This window comes from Hemitrygon akajei, chromosome 12 (genome assembly GCF_048418815.1).
Source record: "Hemitrygon akajei chromosome 12, sHemAka1.3, whole genome shotgun sequence".
NCBI classification, from domain to species: domain Eukaryota; kingdom Metazoa; phylum Chordata; class Chondrichthyes; order Myliobatiformes; family Dasyatidae; genus Hemitrygon; species Hemitrygon akajei.
In genome coordinates, this window is record NC_133135.1 from 66,524,522 (window position 1) to 66,542,172 (window position 17,651).

The following is a 17,651-nucleotide window of genomic DNA, read 5'->3' on the forward strand; positions in this document are numbered from 1 at the left end:
AGTCTGGATGAGGTGTTGCCATTGTCCGGGTTGGAGTCTGGACGAGGTGCTGCCATTGTCCGGGTTGGAGTCTGGATGAGGTGCTGTCATTGTCCGGGTTGAAGTCTGGACGAGGTGTTGCCATTGTCCGGGTTGGAGTCTGGACGAGGTGTTGCCATTGTCCGGGTTGGAGTCTGGATGAGGTGTTGCCATTGTCCGGGTTGGAGTCTGGACGAGGTGCTGCCATTGTCCGGGTTGGAGTCTGGACGAGGTGTTGCCATTGTCCGGGTTGGAGTCTGGACGAGGTGTTGCCATTGTCCGGGTTGGAGTCTGGATGAGGTGTTGCCATTGTCCGGGTTGGAGTCTGGACGAGGTGCTGCCATTGTCCGGGTTGGAGTCTGGACGAGGTGCTGCCATTGTCCGGGTTGGAGTCTGGACGAGGTGCTGCCATTGTTCGGGTTGAAGTCTGGACGAGGTGTTGCCATTGTCCGGGTTGGAGTCTGGACGAGGTGTTGCCATTGTCCGGGTTGGAGTCTGGATGAGGTGTTGCCATTGTCCGGGTTGGAGTCTGGACGAGGTGCTGCCATTGTCCGGGTTGGAGTCTGGACGAGGTGCTGCCATTGTCCGGGTTGGAGTCTGGACGAGGTGCTGCCATTGTCCGGGTTGGAGTCTGGACGAGGTGCTGCTGTGGTCCAGATTGGAGCCCGCACAAGTTGTTGCCATGGTGCAGGTTGGAGCTCACAAGAGATGATGCTGTGGTCCTGGTTGGAGCCCACATGAGGTGCTGCCATTGGCCATGTTGGAGATCAACATGAAGCACAGGAGAATTCAGCAAGTGTGTAGTAAATCAATGGAACTCCAAAATGGGTGTGTGTGTGTGTGTGTGTGTGTGTGTGTGTGTGTGTGTGTGTGTGTGTGTGTGTGTGTGTGTGTGTGTGTGTGTGTGTGTGTGTGTGTGTGTGTGTGTGTGTGTGTGTGTGTGTGTGTGTGTGTGTGTGTATACGTGTGTTTGTGTGTGTGTATACGCGTGTGTGTGTGCGCACGCGCGCGTAAATGATAGCATGAGAGTCCCCAGTCCTGGACCTCTAAAGGATTTCAGTAGCATGCATTTTGTACATTATGCACCAGAAAGGATTAAGTATGTTGTTAAGTATATTATATGGGTGGAATGAACTAAGTGAGTGTCTGCAGACATGTGTTATAGAAAGGAAAATGTAGAGTGGCCTGTGTTGGTTTAATGTAGATGTGAAATGCAAAACAAGTATGATGAATCCTGTTAAAAAGCAGAGAAGCTGAGCAAAAGTTAAAGAAGGAAAAGTCACAGAAAGAACAGGCAAAGGAGAACAGTGTCTACCTCAGTGTTTGAAAAGAAAGTAGTAGCACCAGAGGCTGAGGGATGAACTAGATGCTATACCCTTGCCTTCCCCAGGCATGGTTTCAACAAGACCCATGCCAAGTGGCACTTCCTGACTGGCATCAGCCACGGTCCTGCCACAGACAGAGGTTCCCTGTTGCACAACTGGAGATGGGAGGTGGAGGGGTGCAGAGTGAGTGAGCGAAATGTTCATGTAAATGTATCTTGCATTGATCTAGCAGGGGCTTTAAGAATATGTTCCCCTTGCACTGTAGACTGGCATAAAAAACAGTGACAGGCAGAAGACAATGATGCTAATGAATTTGTAGAACACATGTGAAATGTTTTCAAAATTATCCGGATTAACTCTACGAGTGGGGATACAGGTGTCAATAAATATTAGTGTAAATAAATTATAAATTACAGCCCAGATTGTGTGATGTGGGAGAGTTAAGTAAAACTGTGAATGGGATAGGAACTAGAGTGATAGTGCTGTGGTTGGGATAGTTGGTTTACAAACAGAAGAAGCATATAGTGAGACTGCTAGCAAGGAGGAGCTGATGATAGGGCAAACTTGCAATCAATTAGATGAGTTGCAGTGTAAAAGGGGACAAAAGTGAAAAAGATGAACACAGAACTGGAAGTGTTATACTTGAATGCATGCATTACTCGGAATAAGGTAGATGATCTTGTAGCACAGTTAGAGATTGGCACGAATGACATCGTGGCCATCGCTGAATCACGGCTGAAAGAATATTATAGCTGGGAGCTTCTACACATTGTATCAAAAGGACTGGCAGGTAGGCACAGGGGGTGGGGTAGCTCTGTGGATAAACAATGAAATCAAATCATTAGAAAGAGATGACATAGGATTAGAATATGTAGAATTGTTGAGGGTTGAGCTAAGGAGGTGCAAGGGTAAAAAGACCCTGATGGGAGTTATATACTGACCTCCAAACAATAGTAATGATGTGGTCTACAAATTACAACGGGAGATAGAAATTGCATGTCAAAAGGACAATGTTATGATAGTCATGGGGGATTTCAATATGCAGGTAGATAAGGTTAGTGCTTGGTTCCAAGAGACGGAATTTCTAGAATGCCTACAATATGGCTTTTTAGAGCAGCTTGTGATTGAACAGCTTTTCTGGATTGGGTGTTGTGCAATGAAACAGAATTGATCAGAAAGCTTAAAGGAACTCTTAGGGGAAGTGATTATAATATGATAGAATTCACCCTGCAAATGAGAAGGAGAAGCTAAAGTCAGATATATCAGTTTTACAGTAGAGTAACAGCTATTACAGAGACACGAGAGAGGAGCTGGCCAAAACTGATTGGAAGGGAACACCTGCAGGGTTAACGGCACAGCAGCAGTGACTGGGATTTCTGGGTGCAATTTGGAAGGCGCAGGATACATACGTACCAAAGAGGAAGAAGTATTCTAGAGGTAGGATGACACAACCGTGGCTGACATGGGGGTACACGCCTCATACGTTAAGACAATGGTGCCATCGAGCCAGGAAACAGCAGGCCAGAAGAACGATGATGATAATGACTGATGGACTGAGCTCTTGACCTTTACTATTTGCCAGTCACTGTGCTTTTAATGTTTTGGGTAATCTGAACATCTTTTCTCCACCTAAATTGCAAAAAGTATTTCATTACATGAATACCCTTTGCACTCTTCTTTGCCGTAGTTATAAATATGCATCTTGTAATGACCAGTCAGATTGTTGGCAGTGCTCGAGAGAGCGTCTATACATTTAGAACGTGGATTGCCATTGCGTTTATACTCCTGGAAGGCATCAAACCGAGGTTGATTCCATGGTTTACTTTGGTAATGAGCTTATAACTGTAAAGGGAGTGGGGACTGCACTGCCCATAGGAATGACTCTTGTCAGCGCAGCTGGTTTGAGGATAGTATCAACCTATTTACAACGATTGCATAACTCCGAAGCTGCTTCATGGGAATAGGGGGAAGTCTAGTAACCATCAAGGAATGAGATTAGACAGGCAGCAACACTTGCAAAGTATGTAGTACTGGTGACCCTGCAAATCCTGATAATGGTACTTACTGGCTATGTGGCCAACAGGCCCAATACTGACTGCCAGGGGTATCCCTTCTTAAATGGGATCATGGCTGATCTGAAACCATGGAGGAGTTTTTGTTATCTGGGCTACTTAGTACCATAGATGAACCACCTGCCCACTCTCCCGGCATCCCCCTGTGAGGAGCTGCCAGCCAAGGACTACTGAGACTGAGCATTTCTGGATTGTAGTGTCCTTGTTCTGGGAAACTGCCAGACCGGCTCACAAAAGCATTAACATGATCTCAGCACTGCTGGAGAAACTGGCTACTAACACAGCCTTGGCACTAAATGACACACGCAAGGCCATCAATGACATTACTGCCGAAATGCTGCCAGTCGGCACTGTGACCAAATCAGCCCATCAACACATCATCAGAGAGTTGCTCGTTGGCAGAGAAACTGAGGGAGCTGAATGGTGCAGATTGTGCTGCTACCTGTGTCAGAGAGCCATCAGAGCAGTTGCAGTGTGCAGTCTAGCAGCCAGTAATCATCTCAGTTGGTTTTCTTGACCCTATTGGACATTGTTACTGTGGAATGCTGCAGGTCCAAATTCACTGATTTATTGGCAGAAGGAAAAGGAGCTGTGCAAACTCGGTCATAGTGAGGACCAGGCCTCAGGCTGTGGTATCGCCTATTTACAGCTACCCTCGAGAGAGGCGTCAGAGTCCGCATGCTCCACCAGGGGTGGTGTGGTGAGTTGTCCAAGCTGGAGTCTGTGCTTCCCCCCAGTGTTCGCTTGGCAGAAGACAAGCTGTATTGTGTTCGACTGTGGACTGCTGCAACACTTACGGACTCAGGGACTTGGACTATCTTCTTGTCTGTGACTATATTTTACTGCTGTCTTTTATGTGCTATATGTGCCCTGTGCTGTGTGTGACTGCAGATACCGTATTTTCCACCTTGGAGCCAGAGTAACGTTGTTTCATTTGGCCACATTCACAGGTATTCATGTATGGTTAAACTTGAACTTGTGTTTCCCCTCCGCTACCCACCAAAAATCAACTAGACTAGACTTTCTGTTGTCTAAGAGAGGTGGTACTTGTACCATTATTAGCCATGAGTGTTGCACAGACATCCCTGATACCCACAGCCAACTGTCCCTGATGACACTGTCAGAGAGTTTCAGGGATTCTGTGTTACTGAATTTCAGTAAGATTTGTACAGGACAAAGAACAGGGAGTGTGAAAGTTGAGGTTAAAGCAAGAATAGCCTGGGGCAGTTGTAGCCAACTGAGACTTTTGAAATGAGAACACCGCTTACTGCAGATGAAATAGGCTGGGTTGACTATGGCAGTGTGTACTCAAGTCAGATGAGTGAAGACTTTTCTGGAAAGGTCTTCCTAAAACATAGCGTCCCTTTACACAATAGGGAGCCAGAGAGAGAGATGAGATAACAGAAGGATGTGACGCATACCCAGCAACTAAGACTCTATTATTTTTACTAACTTCAAAATATCATTGGCTGTTCACTTGAAGTTTTGATCAACTTTAACGTAAGGAATTCAAACACATACAATTTACAATGATCAATATCCGTAACTGATAAGCCAATTCAGTATAAAAATAGCAGTTTCATGTCCTAGCTTCAGAACAGTGTGGGTGAGACGGGCCTGTACTGTTCTTTTTGTGAACAAGCAAAATGAAAAGAAAGCTGGAATCGTAAGAGTCTGTGTGCTCTGGACCCAGTTATTTTAGTTATTTAGTTATTTCATTTCATTTAGTTATCCATGATGACTGTTATACTGTGGTGGTTCAACGTAGAAGGTCAAAATCGTCTTCTCAAGGGCAACTAGAAAGCACAATAAATACTTGACTTCACAATATTATTAATGCTGTATGTGTTGAATGAATGAAAAATAAAACAGTCCCCCAATGCAGAGACAATGTTGGACAAGACTTGTTTCTTAACACTAAATACACAACATAGCCTCTTTTTAGGCAATCTATTGGGATTGAGGATGGCTTGTTCTGTATTTATGGGTTCTGATGAGGCCAAAATGGCAGAGGTGAGGCCGAAGTCATGATGGACTGTGAATAGTTAATGAGGTGGTATACTCCTTAAACTGTTTATTCAGGGCTCCTGTGTGTTCCAGATGCATGGCTTCGGTGTCCCAGTTTCCCACAAATGCCGCTTCACCAGAGTGCTCATGGGCCACAGAGTCCCAAGAGGCAGTGGGGAAGACTCATTTTTGAAAAACAATTGAACCATTCTTGAATTTTTTGCTGGGTTCACATGGTATCAGCCGTAGGCATGGAGTTATCAAATCAAAAAGCAATGTGGTGCAGATACAGACCCTTCAGTCTAACAAATCCATGCTGACAACGGTGTCTGCCCAGTAACCCCAATTTCCTATGATCAGCCCATACCCTACTAAGCCACACCCCTTCATGTACCTGTCCAAGTGCTTCTTAAGTGATACTACTGTATCTGCCTCAACCGCTTCTGGCAGCTCATTCCATATACTCATCACCTCCTGACTGAAAAAGTTGCCCCTCAGGTCCCCTTTAATTCTCCCCCCTCACCTTAAATCTATGTTCCCTAAGTCTGGACTCCCTTACCTTGGGCAAAATGCTGCTGATAATTTTAAACATATCTATAAGGTCACCTTTATTCTCCTACCTTCCATGGAATAAAGGCCTAGTCTGGCCAACCTCTTCCTATAAATCAGATTCTCTAGTCCTGGCAACATTCTCCCAAATCTTTTCTGCACTATTTAGTTTAACCATGTCTTTCCTACAATATAGTGACCAAAACTGTACAAACTATTCCAAGTGTAGCCTCGCCAATGACTTATACACCTACAACATAATGTACCAACTCCTATACTCAACACTCCGACGCAGGCAGTGTGCCAAGTACTGTTTTCACCACTCCACTAGTTGTGACACTGCTTTCTATTGTTATGCCCGCAGCCCCCTCCTTTGTGAGAATCGCAAGGGCACTAGTGGGGTGGGTCAGTGGACCCAGGAAATGGGAGAGAGACGTGCCGAATGCCTCGTTCCCCGGCGATGCAAAATGACGCGACATTGGCCATTGTCTCTTGGAGACACATTTGTGGATTGGGGACTATGCTACGTGCAAGCCCTCAGGCAAAGTGGGCTGGTTGAGAGAGAGATTGCATCACCCCCAACCTGATTGACATCTACTACCCTGCGAGTCAAGATAAAAGAGGGGCTGTAGAGACGGCCCCTCAGACGCACCAGAAGAAACGCTAGCGATCCCGTAGTAGCGGGAAGCCATTTGAAGGAAGCCACGTGCGTTCGGTTCCCTTGTCTGGGAGCCGGTGGCTGGTACCACGGAAACGATTTTTGAACTAACAACGGGGAACCAACTCCCCCGACTCAACGGATCGACCTCATAAAAGACACAGGCAAGTTTAAGACTGTCTCTCTCTACAACCCAAGAAAGCTGCATCTTTAATGACAATTGACTTTTATTTCTTCATCGGACAATACAGTAACCCCTAGACAAACGATAGAGTTACTTCTTATTGTTGATTATGATTATACCCGCGCTTTTAGATTGAGTATTGACGACATGTATTATCTGAATGTTTGTATTAATCTTATTTTTGTGCCCCTTTACAAATAAAGACTTTTAAAAATAGTACCATCAGACTTCAACGAACCTCTCTATCTGACCTCTCTATCTTTGCTGGTAAGTGACCCAGTTACGGGGTACGTAACACTATTCACCTTTGCTTCTGTTGCACTATGCTCTCTAGTGCTCCACCTACGTCCTATGCTGCTCTGACTGTTCCAAGATGCATCATCTCACCCTGCATTGCCACTCCTCAGCCCATTTCCCCACATGACCAAGATCCCCCTGCAAACTGCAAGAACCTTCTTTACTATCAACAGCACCTCCTAATTTTGTGTCATTCACAAACTTACTGATCAAGCCTGGTCTGTGTGCATCTAAACCATTTATATAAATAATTAATAATAAGGGTCCTAACACCAGCCCCTGTGGCACATGCCGAGTCACAGGCCTCCATTCTGAGGAACAATCTTCTACCACCACCCTCTGCTTCCCACTAAGCAGCTCATTCTGTGTCCACTTCACTGTCTCCCTCTGTATTCCATGGACCTAACCCTCCAGACCAGCTTACCATTTGGGTCTTTGTTGAAGGCCTCACTAAGGTCCAAATAGACAGCAACCACTACCCTACCCCTCATCTACGTCTTTGGTTACTTCTTCAAAAACTCTAAAATGTTCATCAAGAATGACTTCCCACAAATAAAGCTGACTCCTCCAAATCAGACTCAATCAATCCAAATCTGGGAGATCTTGTCCTACAGCACTCCCTGACTGACACTTTATTTATTTTCCCTGCCCTGTTCCCTAAGTGAAGGTACAGTATTGTACCCTCCTGTAAACATTTCACAAATTCCACTCATCCAGACCCTTAACACTTTGGGTGGCCCTGTTGAAACTGGGGCCATTAAAATCCCCCACTAATATAACCCTATTTTGTTTACAACTAAGAGCAATTTCTCTACATACCTGCTCCTCTAGTTCCCACTGACTATTTGAGAGTCTATAACTCAGCCCCACTAGAGTGACCCTCTCCTTATTTCTAAGTTCTACCCATATGACTTCACTGGACAATCCCCAAGAATGTCATCTCCAAGTTCTGCTGATACATCCTCCTTTATCTGAAAGACTACACCGCCTCCTCGCTTGCCTGTGCCTCCACTATTACTGTAGCATCTCCATCCTGGAATATTGAGCTGCCAGACTTGCCTTATCTCAGCTATGCTTCTGTTATGGCTATAACATCCCAGCCCTCAAAGCCAATCCACGATCTGAGTTAAACCCTGAGCACTGAATTAAATGGATATTTCTTTCCCTGTTTTTACTGTGACCCTGACTATTCTGATTACTAGGCTTGCTCTCAAAGGGTATTGATTTATCCCTTGACTTGCTCCTGTTCAGACTCGCAACCCAGCGCCAATCTAGTTTAAACTTCCTTGCAACACTAGCAAATCTCCTGCAAGGATATTACACCTTCTCCAGTTCAAGTGCAATTTGTCCCTCTTGTAGAGGTCATCTCATTCCCAGAAGAGGTCCCAATGGTTCAAGAACCTGATTCTCTGCTCCCAGCAATTGCTCCTTAGCCACAAGTTCATCTAGCCTATCCTACATCTCACTTTGCTACACATGGCACTGTGAGTAATCTGTTGATCTGTAGTACAGTAATAGTACAATAAGATGGGCTCGATCTCAGAATCTATCCCATATTTTCTGCCTGCACTGCACTTCCTCAGTAACTAGCAATTTATTCTGCATTCCGTTATTGTTTTCCCCTGAATTACTGCAATGCACGGATGTAATGCAACGGTCTGTATGGACGACACACAAAACAAAGTTTTTCACGGTATTTCAATACATGTAACAATTATAAACCTATTTACCAAATAGATGGAACTGAAAGGCAGGCTTTCTGGTTCATCACATCTTTCTTCCCAACGTTACAAAAGACCATTGCCCCTAAATTAAAAGGTCCAATTGCCCTCCCATTAGCAAGCCCAGAGGTGCTAAAACAATAAAAAGGGCTCCTGTAGGATTAGTGTAAATGGGTGCTTAATGGTCAGTCGAAGGACCTGTTTCCATGCTCTATGAGTGCAGGACTGTTAATAAAGGTTGTCGATTTCCTCCAGTGTGTTTGATCGCAATATATTTAATCGGAGCTGTTTGCTGCAGTGAGCAAATATCACTGCATTTACTAGAAGGTCATGTTCTCTGCCAGCTCAATAGATTTATCTGCCTCCTTCCTCAAATTTATTCTCCTACTCATTTATCAAATCCTTCTGCTGATAGCAATTCCAAATGCTCATTAAATCATGTTAGTTCTATTATTACCACTTCAATTAACTGTAACCAAGAATGACATTTAAAAATAAAATTGACAAATATAAATAACAGTGTCACTAAGCACGATTTAATTCCACCATGAAAGCAGACATAAATCTTTCTATATTGTTGCCATTGATTTGTTTTTATTACTAAATACACTACTTTGTGTAAATCAAAGTACTACCTCAGCAAACAGGAAACATTTCCAAACCAGGAGAATTTTGCCAGCTTTTATCATTTCACCATATTGCAGCCTATGAATAGCAAATGCACCTTTCCTCAGTGCAGACAATGTACTGTTCTGTACGGATGGTATGTCGGCTGTCCTCCGGTATGGGTGTACAAGACAAGGCAGAGAGTTAAACACCTTCCCAGAAATCACCCAAGCCAAAAGCTTTTTATCAGGGTTTTTAATGAGAAAATTCTGTGAAAAGATATTGCCTTTCTGTGGTGAACTAGATATACCTGTCTGACTGCTCCTGTGGCTCCTCCCACAGACCCCTGTATAAAGGCGACTGTGGGCTGCTGCTCTCCCTCATTTTCCCCAGGATGTAGTGTTGTTTATTCTTCCAGTCAATAAAAGCCGATATCTCGCTTCCTACGTCTCAGCGTGAGTTATTGATGGTGCATCAATTTTATTGACTGGAAGTTAAAACATGGAAACCTTTTTACACCCAGAACGTTTAGATTTGGACCCCCAGGACCCTGACGCAGCTCTTGCCTTTGAACACTGGCTTGTATGCTTCCACTCATACTTGGAGGAGGTTCGTGCAACCGACCCAGCTGTTAGGCACAGACTTCTCCTCTCGAGGGTCGCCCCAAAAGTTTATTCATTCATCAGGGACCTCTCGACCTACGAAGGGGCGCTTGACGCCCTCAAAAGACAGTACCTGCGGCCGGTGAACGCAGTTTATGCCCGGCATCGCTTGGCTACCCGAAAACAGCGGCCTAAGGAGTCGACTGCTGAATTTCTCCGAGCTCTACAGGCACTCGTGCGGACTTGTGACTGCAAAACGCTCACAGCGGAACAGCATGCGGAACTCTTGGTCCGAGACGCCTTTGTGACCGGAATCCGGTCAGTGTATTTGCGCCAGCAGCTGCTGGAAAAAGCTGATCTGACCTTACGCTCAGCGATAGAGACGGCTGATACGTTGGAGGCTGCACAGCTGTACGCCGAGGTGGTCCAGCCGCACGATTGCCCGCCGCCACCGGTTCCTGCGAGCGAATTCGCCAACGCCGCTGCCAGTCGCGGTATCACGAACTCCCCGACCTCGTCAGGCATAAAACTTTGTTACTTTTGTGGGCTTCGGAAACATTCCAGAAACAGCTGCCCGGCTCACGAAGCGACTTGTTCCAGCTGGGGGAAAAAGGGCCATTTCGCCAAGGTCTGTAAGTCTAAACCACGCGCGGGGTCGAGCAGCGCTGCGTCTGAGACCTGCGGGCCGCCATTTTGCATGCCCAGATGTGAACAACCATCTTCGCCGGCGTCACCATGCCCCGCCCCCGACTCGCCCCGTTCAATGCTGGCTACCGTGACCCTCGATCAAAGCGCTCCGCACCAGCTTGCAAGGTCGATGATGGACATCCTGGTGCAGGGACACAGGACTAGCTGCCTGTTTGACACGGGCAGCACTGAGAGTTTTATTGACCCGGCCACAGTGCAACGCTGTGGACTCGTGACACGGCCGGCACGTCAGAAGATCACCTTGGCTTCTGGGTTGCATTCCACAGACATCTGGGGGGGTTGTGTAGCGACATGGGTGGTGCAGGGCACAGAATATCGGAACTTTGCGTTCCTGGTCATGCCTCGACTGTGCGCACCTGTGCTGTTGGGGCTCGACTTCCAGAGCCATCTCAAAAGTGTGACTATGGCATATGACCGGCCCCTCCCACCACTCACTGTCAGGAATCCTCAGTTTGGTGGGACTTCGCCATATACTCCGTTACTGCATGCACATACACACCGAACCACACATCCTGCCCAGCACCAGGCCGATAGCTGTGCTACTGACACTACTTGCAGCCTCTCCACCCTCAAGATCCCTCCCCCATCGCTGTTCACCAACCTGACCCCTGACTGTAAACCAGTGGCAACTAAAAGCAGGAGGTACAGCGCAGGGGACAGGGCCTTTATTCATTCAGAGGTGCAGCGGCTGCTCGGGGAGGGGATCATTGAGCCGAGCACAAGCCCATGGCGGTCCCAGGTGGTTGTTGTTCGGACTGGGCAGAAAAATAGGATGGTTGTGGACTATACCCAGACCATCAATAGATTCACGCAGCTTGACGCGTACCCCCTACCCCGCATCGCGGATATGGTCAACCAGATAGCTCAGTACAAGGTGTACTCGACAATAGATCTGAAATCCGCTTATCACCAGCTCCCCATCCGCCCAGAGGACCGCCCCTACACCGCCTTCGAGGCGGGTGGCAGGCTCTATCACTTCCTGCGCGTCCCATTTGGTGTCACAAATGGTGTCTCAGTCTTCCAGAGGGAGATGGACCGGATGGTGGACCAGTACAAACTGAAGGCCACATTTCCCTATCTAGATAACATCACCATCTGTGGTCGCGACTGGTCGGATCACGACGCCAACCTACAACGATTTTTCCAAGTGGCCGAAGCTTTGAACCTTACTTATAACAGGGACAAGTGTGTGTTCAGAACCACACGACTCGCTATCCTTGGGTATGTCGTGGAGAACGGGGTCATTGGCCCTGACCCCGACTGTATGCGCCCCCTGTTAGAATTCCCTCTTCCCACCACTCTCAAGGCCCTCCGGCGGTGCCTGGGTTTTTTTTCCTATTACGCCCAATGGGTCCCCCATTACGCAGACAAGGCCCGCCCCCTGGTCAGGTCTACCACTTTTCCCCTCTCTGCCGAGGCCTGCGCGGCCTTCAGCTGCATTAAAGGGGACATTGCCAAAGCAATGATGCATGCGGTGGATGAGACCATTCCCTTCCAAGTAGAGAGTGACGCCTCTGACTTCGCGCTGGCTGCTACCCTCAATCAGGAAGGCAGACCAGTGGCGTTTTTTTCTCGTACCCTTCAAGGCTCTGAACTTCGGCACTCCGCGGTGGAGAAAGAAGCCCAGGCCATATTGGAAGCTATTAGGCACTGGAGGCACTATCTCGCCGGCAAAAGGTTCACCTTGCTGACCGACCAGCGCTCGGTTGCGTTCATGTTCAGCAACCAACAGCAGGGCAAAATCAAAAATGATAAAATGTTGCGGTGGAGAATAGAACTCTCCACCTACAATTATGATATCCTGTACCGGCCTGGCAGACTCAATGAACCCTCTGATGCCCTATCCCGGGAAACGTGTGCTAGTGCACAGCTCGACCAGCTGAATGCCCTTCATGCCCATCTTTGCCATCCGGGGGTCACCCGATTTTACCATTTCGTGAAAACCCGGAACCTGCCGCACTCCCTGGAGGACATCAGGGCGATGACCAGGGACTGCCAGATCTGCGCTGAGTGCAAACCGCACTTCTACCGTCCTGACACTGCGCAGCTTGTCAAGGCCACCCGCCCTTTTGAGCGACTGAGTGTTGACTTTAAGGGCCCCCTTCCCTCCACCGACCGCAATGTCTATTTTCTCAGTATTATTGACGAGTACTCGCGATTCCCCTTTGCCGTTCCCTGCCCCGACACTGCTACCACGTTTGTCATAAAAGCCCTGCGCCAGCTCTTCACTCTGTTCGGATATCCCTGCTAAATCCACAGTGATAGAGGGTCCTCCTTTATGAGTGACGAGTTGCGCCGGTTCCTGCTAGCTAGGGGCATTGCTACTAGTCGAACCACGAGTTATAATCTCCGGGGGAATGGCCAGGTGGAGAGGGAGAATGCCATAGTGTGGAAGGCCACACTTTCAGCCCTTAAGTCAAAAGGGTTGCCGGTCTCCCGATGGCAGGAGGTCCTCCCTGAGGCATTCCACTCTATCTGCTCCCTGTTGTGTATGTCCACTAATGCCACCCCTCACGAACGCCTATTCTCTTTTCCCAGGAAGTCTGTCACTGGGACCACCCTACCAGTTTGGCTGACGTCCCCGGGGCCAGTGCTGCTACGTAAACATGCGAGGAGTAATAAGTACTCCCCGCTGGTCGAGAGGGTTCACCTCCTGCATGCTAATCCCCAGTATGCCTACGTGGTCTTGCCTGATGGGCGGGAGGACACGGTCTCTGTCCGCGACCTGGCGCCCGCCGGAGCAGCAGACCACTACCCCGTACACTCCACGGTAACTATGAACCCTGTACCCGAGATGACACCGCACACACCGTGCCACACCCAGACTCTTCACGACGCTCATGTACCGGGCATCTCGTACGCGTCTATTCCGGGGGCCTCGCACACACGCGAGGGATCCCTGACACCTCCAGTTGGGACAGAACCAACCCACTCTCCGCCTCCGGTGCAAACACCACCTCCGGCACCTATGCCATCACCACCTCCAGCACCTGTGCAATTGCAGCCGGAGCTACGTAGATCGCAGCGAACGATTCGACCACCTGATAGACTTAACCTGTAAAAATACTTGGGGACTCTTTTAAAACAAAAGGGGGGGGGGTGAATGTGGTGAACTAGATATACCTGTCTGACTGCTCCTGTGGCTCCTCCCATAGACCCCTGTATAAAGGCGACTGTGGGCTGCTGCTCTCCCTCATTTTCCCCAGGATGTAGTGTTGTTTATTCTTCCAGTCAATAAAAGCCGATATCTCGCTTCCTACATCTCAGCGCGAGTTATTGATGGTGAATGAGAAAATTCTGTGAAAAGATATTGCCTTTCCAATGGGGAAATAAAGAGTGGATGGAGATGGATGTCCTTATAAACTGTGTGCTTCAAGTTCAAATCCAAATTAACCCACGCAGGAAATACTGTAAAAAAAACAACTCAGCAAGTGATGTTCATACAAAATGATCTGCACGTTTAGAAGACAGAACACTCCCCACCTGACATCTGGAACATGTCAAACTTAACTACTGAAACTATTTCATAAAGTCTTTGGCAAATCTCAGAGACTAATCTTAAAACAGTCTTTAACCGTTCTCATTCGTTGGCTTTGATGACTCGGTGTTTGCCCAGAATGATGATGGGGTGAGGTACCTCTGAAGTGACCTGTGCTCTCTTAATATGTCCTCCAGCTCGCAGTAGCCCCTCAGAGTCAAGAAAGAGACAGAGTTTACTAGGGTAACTTTGGATTGAACAGCAACCAATCAGGGTTCAGAGGTGAAAAGTAGCAGCGTCTCCACTCAGGTCCAGGAGGGAGCTTTATAAATCAGTATTTCATAGCTGTTTTCTCAGAGATTGAACAGCGACCAATCGAAGTTCAGGATTCATGAGCAAGGTCTAATAAAAATAAAGCAGGGACAAGCAGAGCCATTGTTGGAGTGGGGAAATGTTAGAGTGGGGAGACTTTTGGTTTTGGCTCACCAGGCTTAGGCGATAACAGATGTGAGCGACTTAAGTTTTCTCCTGCTCATTCTCAGCTCTAAGTGTATAATTAGGGCAGTAAGAATGGCTCCAGGGGCTGAGTTTTGTTCTGTGTGTGAGGTGTAGGAATTCCAGGAGATCTCCAGCCTTTCAGATAACCACACCGGCGCCAGGAGCACCAATCTGCTGCTCCTCAGAGAACTGGAGCTGCAGCTCGATGACCTTTGGCTCGCAAGGTAAACTGAGGAGGAAGGGAAGTATGCAGCTGGTACCGAGTATCACTGTGGCCACTCCTCTCAATAACAAGTATACCATTTTGGGCACTGTGGGGTGGGGGAGCCACATCGATCATGTTTCTGGCATTGACTGGTGTGTTGTAGCTCAGAAGGGAAGGGTTCAGAGGAAGAATGCAGTGGTGATGGAAGATTCCGTAGTTAGAGGAGTAGATAAGAAAGTCTCTGGATGTGGTAGAGAGACCCAAGTAGTACATTACTCCCAGGTGCCAGAGTTATGGACATCTCGGATCATGTCGACAACATTCTAACTGAGAGGCTGGGCAGCCAGACTTCTTGACACATATTGGAACCAATGACATATAATGGAAAAGAGAGGAGGCTCTGAAGAGAGAATTTAGAGAGCCAGGTGGAAAGCTGAAAAACAGGATTTCCAGGGTAATAATTTCCAGTTTGCTGCTTCTGCCATGTGCCAGTGGGGCCAAGAATAGAATGATTTGGTAGATGAATACATGGCTGAGGAACTGGTGCAGGGTGCAGGGTGCAGGGTTTCAGATTGATGGATCATTGAGATCTCTTCTGGGGAAGGAATGACTTGTATAAAAGGGACGGGATACTCCTGAACTCAAGGAGGACAAATATCCTTGTGGACCAGTTTGCTAAAACTGTTCCAAACTGAATTGACCTGGGTGTGGGAATCAAAGTGATAGGCTGAGGATAGGGATGTTGGTTTACAACCAGTGATAGTGTGTAGTCAGACTGTCAAGAAGCACAGGCAGATGATAGGGCAACATTGCGATCAGTGGGATGGGCTGCAGTGTGAAAGGGGAAAAAATTGCAAAGGGTGACAAATACAGAACGGAAGGAGTTATAGTTTAATGCACACAGTACATGAAATAAATTGGATGATCTTGTACTGCAGTTAGAGATTGGCAGGTGTGATGCTGTGAGCATCACTGAGTCTTGGCTTGTGTGACGGTTGTAGTTGGGGAGCTTAATAGCCAAAGATACACCATCTATCGAAAGGACAGGCAGATAGGTAGAGGAGTAGGAGTGGCTCCGCTGGTAAAAAGTGAAAGCCAATCTTTAGAAAGATGTAACACAGGATTGGAAGACGTAGAATCCTTGTGGGTCGAGTTCAGAAACTGCAAGGCTAAAAAGACCCTGATAGGAGTTACTTCTAGGCCTCTGGCCAGGAGCTAGGATATGGACTACAAATTACAGCAGGAGATAGAAAAAGCATGTCAAAAAGGCAAAGTTACCTTAGTCATTCGGTATTTCAATATGCAAATAGACTGGGAAAATCAAGTTGATGCTGAATCACAAGAGAGGGGCAAAAGTTTAGGGGTAACATGAGGGGGAACTTCTTTACTCAGAGAGTGGTAGCTGTGTGGAATGAGCTTCCAGTAGAAGTGGTAGAGACAGGTTTGATTTTGTCATTTAAAAAAAAATTGGATAGGTATATGGACAGGAAAGGAATGGAGGGTTATGGGCTGAGTGCAGGTAGGTGGGACTGGGTGAGAGTAAGCGTTCGGCATGGACTAGAAGGGCTGAGATGGCCTGTTTCCGTGCTGTAATTGTTATATGGAATTTGTGGAATACCTCTGAGATGGCTTTTTGGAGCAGCCTGTGGTTGAGGCCAGTAGGGGATCAGCAATTCTGGATTGGGTGTTGTGTAATGAACCAGATATGATTAGCGAGCTTAAGACAAAGGGGCCCTTAGGAAACAGTGATCATAATATGATAGAATTCATCCTGCAATTTGAGAGTGAGAAGCTAAAGTTAGATGTATCAGTATTACAGTGGAGTAAAGGGAATTAGAGGCATGAGAGAGGATTACAAACTTGATTACAAGAGGACATGATGATGGGAGAGCAGCAATGGCTGGAGTTTCTGGAAGTGATTCTGAAGGGACAGGATATTTACATCCCAAAGAAGAAGAAGTACTCTAAAGGCAAGACGATGCAACCATGTTATGATGGATGGAACGATGATGTTGCCAGATCTATAGATTTAGAGTGTTTTTAAGACTACTGTATATACTGTATTTGTACTGTCATGAAGTTAATACATTTTATGTAGAACGGATCAATGCCATGTGAGCTCTTTGGAGAATATACCTTTAAGGATTAGCAGGTCTATCAGCGTCTGATGGTGCAGAATCTCAGACTGCTACAAAGCCTTTGTTTTAGCTGTTCTCCTTAGCATGTACTCCTGCAGCCTGGAATGTGTCAAGGGGCAGCAATCCCCTTACAGACATCTTATTGTACTTGAAGGAAAATTCAGACAGACCAAAATGTGTCTTTCTCTGAGTTCTTACAGCAACACCTGATGTTTGTCTTGCTGTGCATCCCTGGCAGCAGCCCCTTGTACCAGAGTCCTCTCCATTATGGAACAATAATTATCTTCTATCTGGGGTGAAACCTTTTTCTAACAGAACTTGGGAGGATAAAGTTATTACTACTCTTCAAGATATTAATGGGGCAAGTACTATCCTTAGCTTTCAAGAACTGGTATCTCGATATAATATTGATAAACACTCTCTTTTCTTCTACTTTAGAGTAAGATCAGCTTGTAAAACCTATGGTGTTCCCTGGGGGTCAGATTTAAAGGACCATCCCATTTTAAGTTGGATACAGAGTGCTCCAGGACAGATAGTGTCATATATCTATGATAAATTAAACTCCCAGAAATATATGCCCACATC